This window comes from Panthera pardus, unplaced genomic scaffold (assembly GCF_024362965.1).
Source record: "Panthera pardus isolate Hobbes unplaced genomic scaffold, ASM2436296v1 HiC_scaffold_12, whole genome shotgun sequence".
NCBI lineage: Eukaryota > Metazoa > Chordata > Mammalia > Carnivora > Felidae > Panthera > Panthera pardus.
Window position 1 is genome coordinate 49,690,668 of NW_026526677.1, and position 19,266 is coordinate 49,709,933.

General features: G+C 42.9%; 1 protein-coding gene across 7 annotated transcripts in view; it reads left to right on the forward strand.

Annotated features, from left to right (window-relative positions):
• DENND2B (DENN domain containing 2B) overlaps positions 1-19,266 on the forward strand; it is a 178,549-nt gene that overhangs the window by 51,759 nt on the left and 107,524 nt on the right. For 6 of the 7 annotated variants that reach the window (XM_019456236.2, XM_019456225.2, XM_019456230.2 and 3 more), the window contains one exon: positions 18,136-18,224. The gene's annotated coding sequence lies outside the window, so the exon portion shown is untranslated. Of the gene's footprint in view, positions 1-18,135; positions 18,225-18,506; positions 19,027-19,266 lie in introns of those variants that run through there. The other variant, XM_019456233.2, reaches the window with a different exon arrangement.

Sequence of the window (19,266 nt, forward strand, 5' to 3'; positions counted from 1 at the left end):
ATCGGCAAAAGCTTATACTCAGAGGTTCAGACCTGAGTCTGGCCTGGCTTGGGTTTCTTTGGGGTTGTCAGTACTTAGGGTTTGTTTCTAAGACTCTTGCTCACATTCAAGTATAGCCACTGCTTACTTGAAGCCGTCTGGGACCAGCCCAGGCGTGTTCTATCTGGGCGTGTTTCTACTGCTGTACTTTTCTCTTCTTTTGGGCTTTCAGATAGGAGGACCTTCAAGGTCTCTGAGCTGCCAGAGTCCTTCTTCTGAGAGCCTGGTTCCTCCCCTTCTGCGCCCAGGAAGCTGTGGTAAGCTCTTGGTTTCTTTCTTAGCTGGGCACTTCTGGGAAGCTGTCTGCATTCCTTTCTGCCCAACTCTGCCTCCGGGACTCTGTGGGGTGCGGTTGCTTCAGTCCTCTGTGATGAAGAATGCTAAGGCAGTTCCACAGAGGCCACTCTCTGGAGATGGCCAGGAGTGTGAAGGTAGAATTGCCCACTCTCTGGAGATGGCCAGGAGTGTGAAGGTAGAATTGCCCTTTCTTGCCACCCTGGAAGCAGGAGCTTGCTTTTCATGGGATGTGGTATGGCACTGATTTTTCTTAAAACTTTCTCCAACTTGTTTCCCCGTCTCCTTGCTACTCTGTAAGGGAGTGGGGAGGAAGCCTGGTGCTCAGTTTCCTGTGATCTTGCTTTGGTACTGGAGATGGATGCAGCAGATGCCTTTTGTGAGGAAGGAGTTTAGAGGCAGGTGAGAGAATCTGTTTTCTGGTTGCTGTATAGCTGGGTGTCTTCCCAGGCTGGGTATGTTCACACTGTGAATGGTTTATGTTGGCATCTCCTCCTTAAAGGCAAGTGCCACTTTCACCTGGTTTAAAATCTTAACGGAGGGCACCATCATCAGCTCCTGTAAAGTAACAAGGGCCCAAGAGAGCATTAAGAAGAATGAACATGCTGGGCAAAAGATAAGCCTGAAAGAGAGAGGCTTCTTGCCCAAATACCACCCAAGGGATTGTGTGTGTGTGTGTGTGTGTGTGTGTGTGTGTGTGTGTGTGTGATGGCTGGAAGTGGAGGGTGAGAGTGAACACTGCTAATGAATAGGAAAGGGTAGTAAATCTGGAGAGGGAATGGAGCAAGCTGGCTGTGGAGAACATGGAAGCTGGGAATTTTTGCAGAGCTGTGTTTTAGAGTAGCTGGAGGCCCATGGTAGTGGGGAGGTGGGCATCTCCGTTGTGCTTGCATTGCTGAATACCTTGAGTATGATGGCCATGAATGCCTTCCTCTGTGAATAGAGCTGGTCCTGCGATAGCCCTCTCCACTCTGCATCTGTATTATACCTGTGTAATTCTTGTCTGCCAGAGGTCCTGGCCTAGAGTGTTCTGAGGCAGAGGCAGTGGGTCTGAGAGTGGGTTGGCCAGCCAGAGTCTCCACCTCCCAGTTTGCTGGCTCCCTAAGGATGAGAAGAAGCATCTTTGTAGCTGCCAGTCCTGGCTGGCACAGCTTGTAGAGGTGTCTGTACCCTGGCAGGTTACAGAAACTTCTCATGGATGCCTGGCTCTTTGGGGTTTGAGAACTGATGGGGCTTCATCTGAAGCAGGCCTACCTGAGGGCCTCCTGGGTGGCTCAGTTGGTTAAGCGTCTGACTTCAGCGTGGGTCATGATCTCGCGTTCCATGAGTTTGAGCCCCGCATCAGGCTCTGTGCTGACAGCTCAGAGCCTGGAGCCTGCTTCAGATTCTGTGTCTCCCTCTCTCTCCACCCCTCCCCCACTTGCACTCTGTCTCTCTGTCTCTCAAAAATGAATAAATGTTAAAAAAAATTTTTTTTTGAAGCAGACCTACCTCAAGGGCCCAAATCTGAAATGTGTATTACAGAATTATTGCTAGTCTTGGCTCTTCATCCCTCTGTGTCTCTCTCTTCCCTTTATTTTCCCATCACTGTCAGGGATTGTGAGCAGCTGCTGCCATCACATAGACTGATCAGGACATTAAGAATGGAGCTAAATATAACTGTGCACACTGCCGTGGTGTGCTCAGGCTCATTCTTAGAGAAGAGGTTAATCTGAATCTGTGATGATCGATAGGGCCTTTCCACCCCAAACAGAGTGGGTGAAAGCAGGAAAGAAAAGGTGGGAAGGTACTTCAGGAGTTGGTAGGGTATTGATTCCACCCCTTCCCTTTCCCCCTCCTCTACCTCCAGCGTATCCTGTGAATGGTCAGGGCAGGAGAGAAAACCAAGATACTGCTTTGCAGCCATCAGGCAGTTGTCAAGTACTTGCCGAATTTTTCAGCCTAACCAGCATTTTGATGCAAATATTGTATAATGCTTGTTTGTTGCCTGAGGGAACCTATAATCTCTAGGAGAGACAAAATTTATTAAACAGGATATCAAAGATCTTAACTGTGTTTAGTTACTAACTGAATATATTTATACTTCAGAAATGAGAAAGTTGTGTCTTAAAACTATAGGAAAGCTTTGTTGGAGGAGGCAGAATCTTTCCTGGTCTTTGAAAGTTAGATGGACTTTATATAAGCAAAGGAGAAGTGGGAAGTGTTGTGGATGTGGAGAAGAGCAAAAACAGAATGTGACATGGTTAGGGTCACTGATGATCTGCCTTGGGAGTGATGGGTCTGGTGGAGCAGAGTTGGGAATTTGAACCCTGGGACTTCTGCTTTGGTGCATAGGAGATGGGAAGTGAAGCAGTGGCGATGAGAGTTTGTAGAAATCACTCTTGTAGAAAAAAGTAGAGTAATTTTGGAGAGGACAAAGATTGGCAATAAGGAGACCTGCTAAAGAGTGTGGGACATCAGCAACAGGAAGAGAGAAGAAGGGGGTAAAACCCTAGAGAATATTTAGAAGCAGAGGAAGTTGGACCCAGACATGGGATGTTAGGGATGAAGTTGAGGGAAAGACAGAAGATGTCAAAATGTCTGCCCTATCAGAGTGGACTGTTACTGGTAACTTGTGTTTATGAAATGCTTTGCACTTTTCAGAGCATTTTTTCATTCAGTAAGAATCTCAGAGTTGTCTGGGTTCTTTACAGTTCATCTAGTCTGGCTTCATTTTCCAGGTGGGGATTATAAAGGGGAAGCTGCTGCTTCCGTTTCACACAGCTATTTAGTGGTAAAACTGGACCTCCAGTCTCAGCCTGCCATCTCCTAAGGGAATTTTAAGAGAAGAGTACATGGAGGAAGGAGCATGGGATCACGGAAAAGTCCTGTCTAGTTGGGTGACATTAGGTGATTACTAATTTCTGATCAAAATGAAGCTTACTCAGAGGCATTCAGACCAGCTCTGAGAATTTTTTTTTTTTTTTTTTTTTTTTTTTTTTTTTGAGAATTACTAGACAAGAAGATGGATTCTTTGGGTCCTTCTAGTTCTGAGATTCTTAAGAGTGTACAAAAAAATGTATATGAAAGGTACTGAATTGGGTTTCCTGGGAGACTGGCTGGTTTCCAGTGTGGTCTTTTCTAAGGGAGTTTCTAGAGTTAATTTGCTCCATATGATTTTCACCTTATGTGCTGACCGCAGAACCTAACCACTGAGGAGGACACAACTCTGCTGTTAGTGGACTATAGCCAGTGATAATCAGCAGCCAAGAACTCAGTATTTGCAGAGTTACATTTATGGCTCTTTTTATACTATCCACTTTCCCCACCTCCTCTTGAAACACAAGACACACACGCACACACACACACACACACACACACAGACACACACTTTTCCTCCACTCCCTTCCCTCTCTCCTTCCATTCCTCTTTTATTCTTTCTCCTTCACTGTTTTTCTTGTCTTGTCCCCCATCCTCCATCTCTGTCCTTTATACTCTTGTCCATCTTGTTCTCTCAACAACTTCCTGTGTTGGAGTGACTTCACCTCTTGGTTTGAACTCAGACATGACTACAGCAAAGCACCTTGGAATATCCTGCTTTGTCTGTATCTCCTGATGTGGTGACTGGCGCCCAGTGATCACAGCCAGAATCCAGGAGTCATTCTGGGCACTTCCTTACCTCCATAGTCAGTCATCCTGCATCCCCCAAGTTCTTGGTTTCTGTTAAAATAGCTCCTGATCATCCCTCCTTGTCCATTCCCATTGCCCATACAGCAGGAGAGAGAGAGCAGAAAGAGAGGTCACAGTTGAAAAAAGAAAAGTAAAGATGAGAGTCACTTTTGGTGTCCTCAGAAGCATTTTGCAAACCTCCAAATCCCAAGCAGAGCCTTTTTGTTTGCCTGTCACACATTTGTAGCTCTCTTCTCTGAGATTGGCTGCTGGCTGTGCTTCTGCTAGCCGTGTTTGGACACAGTCTTAATCTGAAAAGGAACAATAATTTAATCAGCAGTCGTAACTCTCTTGGGAGGACATAGAGTCAAGCCTCATCTTCTTGGTAAACTGTTCCCAAGTAGATTTGCCTCTCTTCAGCTCCGGTAGGCCTTTCCTTGGAAGAGATGTGTCCCACGCATGACTGAGCACAGATGTTATCTGCATTGACATGAGTGGCTGCAATCTTTCATCACCTTGAGGACTCTCAAATGGTTGACTTCCTGTGCTTGCTCAGGTTTGAAGAGAGCCAGTGTCTCTGAGATACAGCCTTTGGAGGCCTACAGCTCTTGAGAAAGAAGCCTTGTGCTGGCATCTGCTGTGCCAGGGACAGTGGTCCCTGAACCTTTGTTTTTTGTACTCTTCCCCTCTCCTCCCAGTCATTTAGCAGTGTTAGCCAACCAGTTACATGGACTTTGGGTAATCATGTTAACCCAGCATAAGGAATCCTGACGCTGAGGGAATAATAGACTTTCTGAATTCTTTCTTTCCTTCAAGAGGCTAAGTTGTACTCAGATATGTTCCTTGACATCCTTGGGAGTAATGCGCAGGAATTCCCCCAAGTATGCTATTCTCAGACTTCCAAACAAGCTTCCTCCTGTTTCTGTCCTTCAGGATCTTCAACTACTTTCTCCTCTCCCTTTACTTTCCTCTATTTTCCCCCTCATCATCTCACCTCTCTTCCCTTCCTTACAACCTGGGGCCTAATTTGTTCCCCTATTGCATAGGTTCTTCTATGTTGACCTCTCAGTAGAAGAACATTATTTTTTTAAGTTTATTTATTTATTTTGGGGGAGAGAGTGAGCAAGTGTGTGAACAATAGAGGGGAAGAGAGAATCCCAAGCAGGCTCCTCTCTGTCAGCTCAGATGGGGCTCAATCTCATGACCCTGAGATCATGATGTGAGCCAAAAATCGAGAGTTGGATGCTTAGCTGACTGAGCCATCCAGGCACCCCTGAGTGAAGAACATTTGGAAGCACCTCTTTGTATACAAAAGCCACCTAGCTCTATTTTACATAAAAGTGGAATACACCTAGTACATGTATTGTTATGGAAGGAGCTAATCATTCTAGAAACTTCTAGGTTTGTATTCTTTGGAAAAAAGAGAATGGTTTAAAAAAATGACATTTTGTACTATAGGATGTTGAAGTTTATTTAATGTGACCCTCATCTGTAGACCAGGGCCACCTTCCATGTTTCTAGGATAAGAACTAGGTTTTGAGGGGCCGCTGCTCTTCTCTCTTTTGCTGATTCTTCCTGAGTATTTAGAAGAAGTATCATAGTTTTCCATTTTGGGAGATAAGCTGGCATGTATATTTCCCAGCAATGCCTGATGGAGCTGAAATGCTGCATTCCTACTGTCTAATGTTTCAGTTACAATAGTCAAACCCGAGTCCTTACTCTCCAATAACTATCAGATGACACCTTAGTATAGAAGGCTAAAGGTCCATGAGAATTCACTCTGCTGGTTAAAAATATCACTTTGTAATTCTGATCATGATGAACCATGGTTTGGGGAGATGATGGTTAAGAATTGTTGAGATTCTTGAGCTTCTCTGTGTCCTTACTAAAGCCTGGGTGGTCAGAGCCCCAAATGGGAGGTTCCAGGGTGAGTAGCAGGAATGACAAAGGGCAGATCACGCAGGGCTCAGCTGGCCCTTCTTTATGTGAGCTTTCTTTATCTCATCTAGCCACCAGTTCCCCGGAGATGACTCCATAGGGATAAAAGTGGTATCTTCCTGTTCTGCAGGAGGACTTAAGAGCCTCACGAACCAGACATGTTATCTTATTTCTCAGCTTAAGAGGCTCCATAGACTTGATTTTTCTCCCTTCAGTATACTTGCCTGAGATAGTTATTAAGACTCCATTTACCCCTGAGTCTGCACATAGGGTGTGTGTCCCCTGGATGCACGATTGTTCTAATGCAAATGGAGCAGAGTAAGATGTGGACCTCATTTGATCTGGGCTCTGTATTTCAGTCAGTGAATCTAAAAATCACATGGACTCATCAGTTGACTCCTATTGAATCATTTCTCAAATCTTCACTTATACCATCTTCATCCTGTGTTGTTACACAGTTTTTTCCCCTAAACTTAAGTATAAAATAATGTCTTTTGTCCTTTTAAAATTTCATCTTGTTATTTTTAACCTATGGTTCCAGTTTGTTGAGGCCTTTATTCTGATTCTCTCTAGTATATAAATTATCCCTCCCACTTAGGTTGTCAGAGGCATTTCAGATAAGCATGTCTTCCCCAAGTCATTGATAAAAAGGGTGACAATGGTAGGATCTAGAACAGATGGGAAGTGGCCAAACTTCTAGGAGTTCCAGAGTGCTTCTTCTTAGTTGATCCATATTGCAGCACAGTTTGGCCCCAGCTGTCCTGACTTACCAGACCATCCAGCTGCCAGTATATTTCTGTTTTATCCTTAAGATCAAGGGAAGTTTTTCTGAAATCCAGATAAATTGTGCTCCCGGCATTTTTTGATATATGTGTGTGCATATGTATGTGTTTATTTTTGTGATATATCATATATATCATATACAAATATGTATCATGGAAATATGTGTGCATATTACTTTTTAAACCCCAAGTTGTTATTTATAGACCACTTGATTTCTATCACTGTGTGTTTTACATGTAATGTCTCCTTTATTCTCTACAATAATTTTATATTAACTTTATTCAATGAAAGTAATAATGTGTTTTAGTATGATTTGTGTGTAATCTCTAGCGGCTGGTACTTCCTTCTCTATGTCCTTTCCACTTTTCACTTTTCTTTGTTCTGGAGTTTTGCCTGTGATATTACTTATTTAATAAATACTTACTGAGTACTTCCTATATGTAAAAAAAACACCGCATTATAGTCTGTTGAAAATTCAAAGACTAATAAGAAATGATCTCTTTGCTCAGAAAAGCTTATATGTTATTACAAATACGAAGGGATGAACAATAGCTTGGTGGAGGAAGGAGTGAAAGCAGAATAACTCAGAAAAGAGAATCCTGAGTGTGAATGGGACGGTGAAGTTAGTCCATTACCAGGTTCTGAATGGAAAGCTCTAGAAGCCATAGTGGTGGTATGTTCCATGTCAGAACCTTTGTACAAAGATAGAAAGTATCCAATTGACTGACTGTTTTAAATCCTATCCCAGTACTTTGTTGGAGTGTCTTACTGAGTTTGAAAGTAAGGAGAGGCTGGCCTGGCAAGGGGGGCCACTTCTGAAATCTTTCGTTTAAAAATATTATTAAAAATATAGACAGTCCTTTTTTTATATGTCCAGTTTAAATGTGAATATTCATGGGGTACCTGGGTGGCTCAGTCATTTGAGTCTGACTCTTGGTTTCAGCTCAGAACATGATTTCGTGTTTCGTGGGTTTGAGTCCCATGTTGGACTCTATGCTGCTTGGGATTCTCTAGCTCTCCTTCTCTCTCTGCCCCTCCCCCACTTGCATTGCCTCTGTCTCTCTCAAAGTAAATAAACTTAAAAAAAATTAAAAAATAAATGTGAATATTCATGTACTTACAACCCAGCTTAATAAAGAAAACATTACCATTAGTTTTAAAATCTCCTATGTGCCTTTAATAATAATTGTCTTAATTTAAAAAAAAAGTCTTTTTTTAATGTTTATTTATTTTTGAGGGGGGGGGATGGGGGAGGGGCAAGAGAGAGGGAGACAGAATCCCAAGCAGGCTCCAGGCTCTGAGGTGTCAGCACAGAGCCCAATGTGGGGCTCAAACCCATGAACTGTGAGATCATGACCTGAGCCGAAGTCAGATGCTTATGGACTGAGCCACCCAGGTGCCCCAATAATTGTTTTAATTTAAGAAAATAAATATGTATGTTAAATTGTAGAAGTAAAATATTCTAAAGTATTTCAAACTTAGTAAAAAGGAAAAAAAATTGTGTTTATTGTTTTGGCATTATTTCCTTTTTCACTTGCATGTGTTTTTATTAATGTAGTTACAGCTCTGTTTTGCATAGTTAGCATTGTCTGATGCTGTTAAAGTCCTCACAGTCATCACTTAAAGTTAATTCCCAACTAAGTGATACATGTAACACGTGTAAAAGTAATACATATAGGTTCAAAAGGTACAAAAAGATGTACAGAGAAAAGTGAGTCTTGCCCTGGCTTTCTCTTCTCTTTCCCTAGAGCCAGTTGCTGGTAGCAGCTTGTGGACTGTGGTCGTCTCTTTTAATGCTGCACAATAGTCCAGTGTAGTGTTTCGCAGACTGCAGGTCATCACTAGTGGGTTGGAAAATCATTTAGCGGGGGCTGTACAAGCTCTGTTTGTTTTCTTAATGAAATAGATTACGATAGAAAATAGCAGAGAGCATCACACATGGTAAAGATAAGTACTGTTCTGAGAAAACTTTTTGGTTCAGTTTTATACACACACACATGCCCTCTCACATATGCACATACTATGTTATATTTGTAGTTTTTACTCTGGATCCTGGTCAAAGCATACTTGAAATTTACCAATCTAGTAATGACTGACATTGAGGTTGTTGCTAATTTTTCATTGTTATAAATAATACTGGGAATAGGCATTTTTCCCTCTCATACTACAGAATGTTTTTTTTTAAATGTTTATTTATTTTTGAGAGAGAGAGAGAGAGAGACAGAGACAGAGCATGAGCTGGGGTAGGGGCAGGGACAGAGAGGAAGACACAGAATCTGAAACAGGCTCCAGGCTCTGAGCTGTCAGCACAGAGCCCAGTGCAGGGCTCAAACTTGGGAACAGTGAGATCACGACCTGAGCCGAAGTTGTACGCCCAACCTACTGAGCCACCCAGGTGCCCCTACAGAATGTTTTTTTTTTTTAGGGTAACTTCCTAGAAGTGAGAATACTGAGCCAAAGGATATGAACATTTTAATTAATGTAGCCAAGTTACTTTTCTAAAATCTTTGTCCCATTTACTCTTTAATAATTGCTGTCTGTATTTTATTTAGTATAAGTTATTTTTATTTTAACACATTTTCTATGCATTATAAATGTTTTATATATATTTATATATATTCATATATATATATATATATATATATATATACATTTAAATATTGATTTTGAGAGAGAGAGAGCACAAGTAGGGAAGGGGAGGGGCAGAGAGAGAGGGAGAGAGAGAGAGAGCTGTCATCACAGAGCTGGATGCTGGGCTCGATCTCATGACTGTGAGATTGTGACCTAAGCCAAAATCAAGAGTCAGGTGCCTAACCAACTGAGCCACCCAGGTGCCCCAATGTGTTATATACTTTTTAATTAAATGGGATAATTTGTTACTTTTCTCAAAGTAATATAAAGTGAACACTTCTCTATTATACTAAATATTCTTTTTTTTTATGTTTATTTATTTTTGAGAGAGAGCACATGAGTTGGGGAAGGGCAGAGAGAGGGAGACAGAGAGTCCAAAGCAGGTGCCACGCTGTCAGCATAAAGCCTGATGTGGGGCTTGAACCCACAAATCATGAGGTCATGACCTGACCCAAAGTTGGATGCTCAACTGACTGAGCCACCCAGGCGCCCCTATACTAAATATTCCTCTAGAGCTACTACTCTCATTCTGGGGGGAGCTTTTCTTGGATGTGGGATGCAAGGGGTGACTGCTCTTACTGTTTCTCAAACTGGAGCCATTCTTACCAATTTTTATGATTTGTACCATATATACTTTTATTTACTGATCTTTAAGTTGGCTTTTTTAGAGCTTTTTATTTTTAAATAATTGTAAACTTACAGAAAAGTTGTAGAGACAATACAAGTTCCCTTACCCTTTTATAACTATGGTACAATTATCAACTAAGAAGTTAATAGTAGTGTAGTGTAAACTGTAGACTTAATTTGGATTCCATTAGTTTTTCTATTCCAGGATCTAATCCAGGTTCCCACATTACATTTATGTATTGTGTCTTTTTAGTCTCTTCCAGTCTCTGACAGTTCTGCACTCTGTCCTTGTCTTTTATGACCTTGAGACTTTTAAGGAGTGGTAGCCAGGTATTTTATAGGATGTCCCTCAAGTCAGGTTTGTTTGATGTTTTCTCATTATTAGACTGAGGTTATGAATTTTGGGGAGGAATGCCACAGAAATGAAATGCCCTTCTTACTGCATCATGTCAGGGCTACATGATGTCAGTATGACTTATTAATAGTAATGTTAACTTTGATCACTTGGTAAAGATAATGTCTGCTGGGTTTCTTCATTGTCAAGTTTTTGTATTTCTGCCTTTGTAATGATAAAGATACTGTGAAGCTGTGCAAGTCTGCTATTTCTCTTTAAACTTCTATCCACTAACTTTAGCAAACAAAATTAAAAGCAAACACAAAATATATACAATTGACCTTTAAACAACATGGGTTTGAACAGTGAAGGTGCAGAAGGTGCACTTATGCTTGGATTTTGTTTTATAAATACAGTGTAGTACTGTAGATGTATTCTCTCTCCCTTATGGTTTTCTTAATAGCATTTTCTTTTCTCTAGCTTGCTTTATTGTAAGAACATAGTATATAATACATATAACATACAAAATAGGTATTAATGATGGTTTATGTTATCAGTAAGGCTTCCAGTGTGCAGTAGGCTATTAGTAGTTAAGTAGTGGGGAAGTCAAAAGTTACATGCAGATTTTTAAGTGCACAGGGGGCCAGCACCCCAACCCCCATGTTGTTCATGGGTTAACTGTACCTTTTTTATTTATTTTTTTTTTTAGCATTGGTCTAATCAATGAGATCAGTGAAAATGATAGCTGGTTGTGTTTTTTCTTATGCACATTAAGACAAATACAAAAGTATTAAACATTTTTAAAATGTTTGTCCATATACCACTTACAATCATCTGTATACACACCGTACCTTGGAAACTCTGGACCACTCTGAGGTGCTAAGCACCAAATGGTTTAGGTTTTGTGCTGATATTGTTGATCCCTTATTAAGGTTGATTAGTTGGTTGGTTTCATTAGTTCATATATTAAAAATGTAATAATTGTGCTTGGGACAGAGTCCTAAACTAGAATTCAGAGTTAAGAATTCAAGTAGTTCTTGCCCTGAAGAATATTATAGGCTAGTAGGAGAATTAAGTTGAATAGCCTTGGTACACTAAAATACAAGGCAGTGAGCACAGCTAACAACTGTTAGTACTTAGACTGTTTGTTTCAAGGAGTATAGGCGCTGTGAGTAGAGAATCCAGTCCAGGCAGGGAAAATCAGGGGAGACAGCATGGAGGAGATGACACAGCCTGGGCCCACATTTCCTACAGCTTTACCCAGATCTTATTCTGAGGGGCACTTTTCTTTTTCAGGCTCCAGGTATTTTCTTGGTTATATCATGGAGAAGCCATTTGAGTCCACAGTCTTCTTATTCCACCATCTCCCTTCCCCCCACTTTGTGCTCTATCTCCCCCATCTTGAAGCTTCAGTCATGACAGGTTAAGATCTTGGTTGAGCTCAGAGTTCTAAGCCAAGTAAGCATGAGAAGCACATTCTGGAAAGGTAAAATGGTGCTTTTAGAGGGGGTCTGGTATATTGCCTGTCCAGTCTTTCCTGGCCCCAGACTGTGTTTATGTGGCCCAGTGTTAAAATGCTCAGACTTGGCAAGGGACAGTAGTCAGAAGTCTGTGGATTTGAGAGATTCTAGGAAATTAGCCCGTATATGAGCATTGTGACAGATACTCCAAGAGACTGGATCAAGCCACTGTGTATCTTGTGCTCTGGGGATCTGAATTGTGAGTTTCATATTGAGGGTTGGGAGCTGAATAGAAGTAAACTAAGGCTAGAAGGCTGACAGACCAAAGGAAAGTGTGCTCAACCCAGCATGAAGATGTCTAGTAGCCACTTCACCACAGGGCGGTGGGATCCAGGATAATTACAGGCTGAATCCCATACTCTTTTACTTCAGAGTCTTAGTGTTGGGTGGGAGGGTAGGAGATGGGTGAGAGGCAAGTGGGATTAAGGCAGGAGTAAGGACCCCAGAGAATATCCTGCCATAAAACGGCAGGATTTGAATACAGGATGGCTCTTTCTCTGTTTTCCCAGGAAGGCTGTGCAAGCAGAGTATGTGTAGTAGTGGCCTGGAGGTCCTGCTGGATGTGCCTCCTGACAGAGGCAGAGGAGGCTGGGGTTGCCATCTGGAGGGAGACATTTATTTTGTTGCTTCAAAGGTGCTGGTAGAAGAGACTGCTTGATTTGTAGTAGGCAGATTATCTTTCAAGAGAACTAAGATATTGCCAATTCTTCTGCTTTGTAAAAGCGGCTTTGTCTCAGACTGATGGCCAGGAGTAAGTCCCTGGGAGCCTCAGTCTCCTTCCAGGCACTTCCCAGGCCATTTCCAAATATCCGCATCTGGTGTTTAGTATCTTTATTCTCTCTCTAGCTTTCCGTAGTCAAGAAGCCTGAATCTTCCATCTTCTCCTCCAGGAAAGCCTGCCCTGTTTGGGGGGACAGTCTTCTGTCTGATACCAGGCAGATGACTCCAGAGCCCCAGATCAGGGGCTCTGCTGAAAGAGTTAGATGGAGACTCTGTAGCCCCTGAAACAAGAAGTCTTCTTGCTGCTCTGGACTCTTCAGAAAGCACTGGGACTAGGTGACTAGGACAGAACAGTTGGACTGGGTGACTGCAAGAGAAAATTCAAGCTGGAAGGACCCTTAGAGAACAGCTAGTTCAAACAGCCCAATTGCCCTCTTGTTATACGCAGGGAAAAGCAGAGGCTTTTCAGTGGGGGCAGGGTTTTGCTCAAGATCTTACCACCCTGGAAACCAGGACCTGGGCTCCAGCCTGCTGACTCCTTCTTTCCCTCTCTGAATTTTTAATTTTTCCCTTCTAAACCACATTGCCACTCAGAGGTAGAAAAGGAAAACTGGAAAGCCCTAAAGGGCTCTTGTGTAAGTCTGCCTGCTCACATGGCGGCCAGAGCCCAGTATAGAAATGGGCAGGATACGTGCCTGATTTCCCTGTTACTTGGGTAGAACTAGCTGTCTTCAGTGGAGATGCTGCTAGACTCCAGTCTGGTGGGCACTGGGAGGCTTCTGAAGTACACGGCATCTTTTAGGCATTCTGGTATCCAACAACAGCTTACTTTTCTTGAATTCCTTTGATCCCAAAGTAAGGAGTGACTTTAAAAGATTTACTTTGCTCCTGTGTTTTCAGGTTTGGAATTTCAGTTGTTTTTAAAGAGATAAGAAAATACTATAAACTCTTCTAGGAACTAAATCTAGAATCTAATCATATATATATATATATATATATATACATATATATATGTATATATATATATACATATATATATGTATATATATATATACACACACATATATATACACATATATATACACACACACATATATATACACACATATATATACACATATATATACACACAAACATATATATATACACACATACACACACACACACACACATATACTCTTGGTACAGTGTAAGTCTATACACTCAAATTCCCTCATCTTATGGAGGAGACAGCTTCTGTATTTATTTTTTAAAAAGTCTTTTTCAAGGATCAATCTATTACATGAATAGATTGCCCACTGTGAATGAGATAATAAAGTTGGTAGACCTCATGGGGCTCACAACTGTGGGGGATACAGGGGTACAAGTGACAGTGATAAAGTGATATAAATATCATGATGAAGGCATCTTCAAACTGTTGTGGGATTGCAGACTAAGCAAACAGATTCTGCCAAGAGATCAGGAAATATTTCTCAGGGGAAGTGATAACGGAGTTGGGCCTTGAAAGCAGTAAGATTTTGCTTGTCGTAGAGGCGGAGGTAGGGAGGCGGATAAAGGTAACAGCATGAGCACTGGGGAGGGGCTGTAGGAGAGGAAAAACACAGTGTTCAGGGCATAGGTGGTGTGTGGTTGTTGTGCCAGTAGATGGGTGTGGGCAGCAGGGGAAGCATGGGCAGCAGATGAAGCCAGAAAGGATTTCAGATTTTGGTGCTAATGTATCTCATGAGGGGGTTTAGTCACACTGCTGTTACTGTTATTTAGGCTTTCCTTATTTTCCCCTCAAATAGTAGTTATATATATATATATACATATATACATATATGTATATATATATGTATAAATGTATATATATATGTATGAATGTGTATGTATACATATACAAATATTTAGTAATGAAAAAAACATTTTTTTCAAACCTTTTATACTCCAAATTATAAAACATAAGATGATTTTTTTTAGGGAAAATGTATTTCTTGCAAGTACGGTGACCTGCACAGTAGACATAAGAGAAAGCGTTTTTGTCCCTGAATGCTGCTGACCTGAGAGAACCTTCTCATGTATGGGAGTTGGGCCATTCCTGCATCCCGCTTGGTTTGGCAATGATACTGGTGGAGGAGTGCCTGTAATGGGTAATGGGAGAGGCTATAAAACCCTGGAGCGCGTCCCTAGAAGAGTGACCTTACGAGGAAATTTCTGGGAAACAAACCACAGGGAGACTTTACAGGAATTTTTGGTTGAGCCCACAGGCAAGGCACATAAGAAAAGGGGATGTAATTATAGTTTGTAAGCCTATGAAAAGAAACAATGAGTGACATGAAATAGCTGTTCTAAGTTTCTTCTTCCTGTAGGACAGGATGAAATGTGTGTGTGTGTGTGTTTTTTTTTGCATTCATTCAGCAGACATTAATTGAGTGCCAGCTGGGATCTGGGCCCCATACTAAATGCAGGGAATATGGCGGCAAAAACAGTCAAGGTTCCTGCTCCTAAAGGAACTCATTGGGGAAAACTGACATTATGAAAAGGATGGATATATTTTGGTTAGAGATGATGGTGAGTGCTATGAAGGATAAATCCTCATTTAGATTGGAGGATTGTGGAAGACTTCTCTGAGGAGGTGAGAGTCCTGGTTGAGGCAAGGTAAGAGCCAGTTTGGCACATGGGGAGTGACACAGGCAAAGGGGAACAGCTTGGGGAAAATCTGGCCCTTGTAGCTGACACACTCAGGTGGAGGGCAGGAAATGTGCTGAGAGGAGGCTGGAGAAGGATCACAGGGCCTTCTAGGTCCTGGTAAGAATCAAGATTTCATCTAAAGTGCAGTGGGAAGACACTGAAGTGTGTTAAGGAGGAAATGACATGATCTGATGTAAAAGGGTGATTCAGACAGCTGCATGGAGAATGGAGCTGTGAGGGCAAGAGTGAAAGCTGGGGCAATCCGGACATTTTTCAGTCATTAAGACGGGACTAGGGTGGCGGTGGAGGTGCAGAAAAATGGACGGATACATTTTGGAAAAAGAAATGTTTGGAATTGGTAAATGGATTGGATATGGAGAGGGGGAGGTGGGAATATGCAAGGGTATCTCCCAGATTTCTGGCATAGGTATGCATGCATGCCACTCAACAGATCCTAGAACACATGAGGTTGTAAGAGCCCTATCATTTGGGAAAGGTCAAACAGGATTGGTCTGAATCCAGCCGTGCAGGGGCAGCAGGGGGGTTCAGCTGTCCTCTTGCTCTGCCTAGTGCAGAGAGCTTATACCTGTCACAGCACCCAAGCAGGGATTCTGGTTCTCCCATAATGGGGCCCTTACTGTGTCCCTTCCCCCAGAGGATAAGGCTCTAAAGAACCTCTGTGAACTCCAGCATGCCACTAGGGGGAGCATGGCCTGCATTCTGTTCCTGGTCTGTGGGGCTTTTTGAAGTTTGCATTACTTTAGAGTCTGACTTGTGTCTTCAGCCCTGGTCCTGGCCCCTCACAGTGCTTAGAAGAATGCCTGACATATGGTAGGTGCTGGATAAATATTTGTTGGTGCTAATACTGTAACTGAGTATTAGCTTGTTGTAGAAGTGGATGGGCATCACCTCTTCTTAGTGTGGGTACTTGGAAGTGGAGGGTCAGGAGGAGAGCAAAGGGATGCCTGTTGGGAATGGGAAGGGGAGAAGTTCAGTGACTTGATGGTGTTCCACTTGTCATTTCATTCAGTCTTTCTTTGCAGACATGGGGAACTAGGGCCTTTGAAGGATTCCCGAGCTGGTGTTTGGGTCAGGTCGGGCTTCTGTAGTGGGAAATTGGACCTGACCGTTTTGAAGCTCTGATTGCTTCACTAAAGCCATAGTGCCCACCACTTAGGATTTATTTCCTGTTGGATTTTCTAACACTTTCCCTACCTTAGCTTCTGACATATATTTACTTTTTAAACTCAAGTCAATTAAAATCTTATTTTGATAATTTTGTGATATATCAGAGGTCAATAAAAGTCAAAAGGATTCTATAAAGGATCGCTGCATTAAAGATTCCATCAGGACCTCACTGGCAGTGTTTTTGGAAAGCAGCATTGAAAAATCTCTTACTTGGGGCACCTGGGTGGCTCAGTTGGTTAAGCATCTGACTTTGGCTCAGGTCATGATCTTGTTGTTCATGAGTTTGAGTCCCACATCAGGCTCTGTGCTGACAGCTCAGAGCCTGGAGCCTACTTCAGATTCTGTGTCTTCTTCTCTCTCTGCCCCTCCCCCGCTTGTGCTCTGTCTCTCTCTTTCAAAAAATAAACCAACATTAAATTAAAAAAAAAAGAAAGAAAAAGAAAAATCTCTTCTTTAAGCCTCGGTGTTCTCCTCTTGGAGAGATAACAGAGGCCCTGGGTTTTGTTTGTCTGTATGTGGTGAAAACAGTAGAGATGAATGAAGTTCTTAGCTTAGTGCCCGACTTAAGGAGAATGCTTTTACATAGTCATCTCTTTTATGCCCATCCCAGCCCTATCAGTTGCCCATGGGACAGGTTTCATAGGTAGAAACTGGGAGGGTAGGTGACTTGCCCAAGGTCACATGGCTAGTTAATGGTGGAACCAGATACTGCCAAGGTCTTCTGACCCCCTGCTCCACCTGGTTTCCCTGCAGCCTTTCTGCTTACTACACAAAAGAGAGTTGAAAAGCTTCTGTACTCTTTCTAGATCTGTTATTTTCTGGTTCTGTGACCTGGGGCAAGTCATTTGACCTCTCTTTCAGATTTTCATCTCAATCTGTTAAATTAGATTTAATAATCTGTGATAATAGCAGTCCTAACTTTCAGGTCAGTTGTGTTGAACAGATGAGTCAAGATTTCTGAGAGTACTTCGAAAAAGTGTAAGGTAAATTATAGCTACAGGGCAAGACTTTTCCCTCTAATCTGTGTATCATTACCTTCTACAGCTCATAGATGCTATCATACAGTCTTCAGGCCAACAGAATGGTAGTCAGGTCTAATTCACAATGACTCAGAAAGATTCTCTGCCTTCCTCCTTGTATCTCAATACTGGCTATCAAAAAAGTTGTTAGTTTTTAAGATCAGATGGTAGTGTGCTTTAGTGGAAGGACACTGGACTAAAGAACAATGGACTGGCCTCTACTAGTTCTTTGACGGCCTAACTCACTAGCTGTGTAACTGTGGACTGAACATTTGATCTCTCTGAGCCTCAGTTTTCCCATGTATAAAATGGTAATAATATTGCTCAGTGTATTTCAGAAGGTTTGAGGGTCAGACAAAATAGTGCATATAATAGAAGGTCATGGGGCGCCTGCGTGGCTCAGTTGGTTGAGCATCCAACTGAGCTTGATCTCAGCTCGGGTCATGATCCCAGGGTTACGGGATCACAAAGAAGAAATATACATGGGGGGATTGAATTGAGAGGGCCTGCTGTGTCCTAGACACTGTGCTGGCTCTTGGACAAAAATGATAGTATCCCTGGCTGTGACAGCAGCTCACAGACATCCAGGGGCTTTAGCTGCAGGTCTTGAGCAGGGCAGAGAGATGAGGTTGTGTTTGTATCTTGTTTGTTGCTTCTGCTATGACTCTGGACTTGTCTGGGACTCTTACTGGTCCTGACCTGGTGTCTTTCCTCTCTGTTGCAGGAAGATGAGAGACTGCTTGGGTATCAGCAATAGTACCATGAGTCCCTGCACTGGTTAAAGCCATTGCCACAACCTGGGCAGGCAACAAGGTAAGTGGAGAGGCCAGTCCAGGCGAGCTCCTGGGATGTGAATACATTTCCGCCTCAAGTGCTGCCCGGAAAATCCCAAGTGCACAAACAAGTCAAGGCAATGCATCTGGGTCCTCCTACCCACACTCCAGGACCCAGAGGAAGGGCTTGCTTCCCCTCCCAAGTGCTCCAGCTAGCTCCCTCCCTGCTGGCCAGGCTTCTTCCAAGTTTAAAAAAAAAAAAAAATGAGACACTAGAGGGGAGGAAAACAAGTCCACTCACTGTCTTTCCCTTCTCCCATCTTAACTGTTCAAGCAAGTTCCCAGGAGCTGCCCAGAGCTCTTGTTTGACTGGAAGGGAGGTAGGAGGAGTGGAATGTGTGCAAAACCCGAGCTGATCAAAAGACAGTGCTGTTTCATGGAAGCCTCCCAGAACTGAGAGCGGGAGAGAAGGGGGGGTGGAGGGGGAGAGAGGAGAGGAGACAGACAGAGAGAGAGAAAGAGAGAGAGAGAGAGAGAGAGAGAGAGAGAGCGAGCACGAGCGCACAAGCGAGAGCAGGAGAGAGAGAGCAAGCCAGAGCACAGAGCACGCTGGCTGGCGAGAACAGGGTCTCCATGACAACTGGCCTGGCCGGCTAGAAGTGCTCTGCTCATTTGGCTGGAAGGAGCGCCACGAAAGGTCAGAGGAAGGAGCTGTGGGAAGCTCGCAGCAGGTATCGGAGCTTAAGAGAGTGGATTTTGGGGCCCCGGGCTCCCTTACAGACTGTGGTGTGAGCCAAACTCTGCCGAGAATGGAGTGGGCAGGAAAGCACCGGGACTTTCAGGTAAGGTCAGCTCCGGCTTGGATTGTTTTTTCTCCTTTCCTGGCCATAGTCTTGGGCTGTTTTCTGGGAGGCAGGGATAAGTCTGTACTCTCTGCTCAGGGTTTGGGGCTCAGGAATGATGTCATGCTCCAACAGTTGGATTCTATTAGCTTAAGGAGGAGGGAAACAGCCAATTTTCTTGACTTTGCAAATCTAGCTGATCTCACTCTTGCTGAACCTGAGGTGTTTAGACTTTTCTGT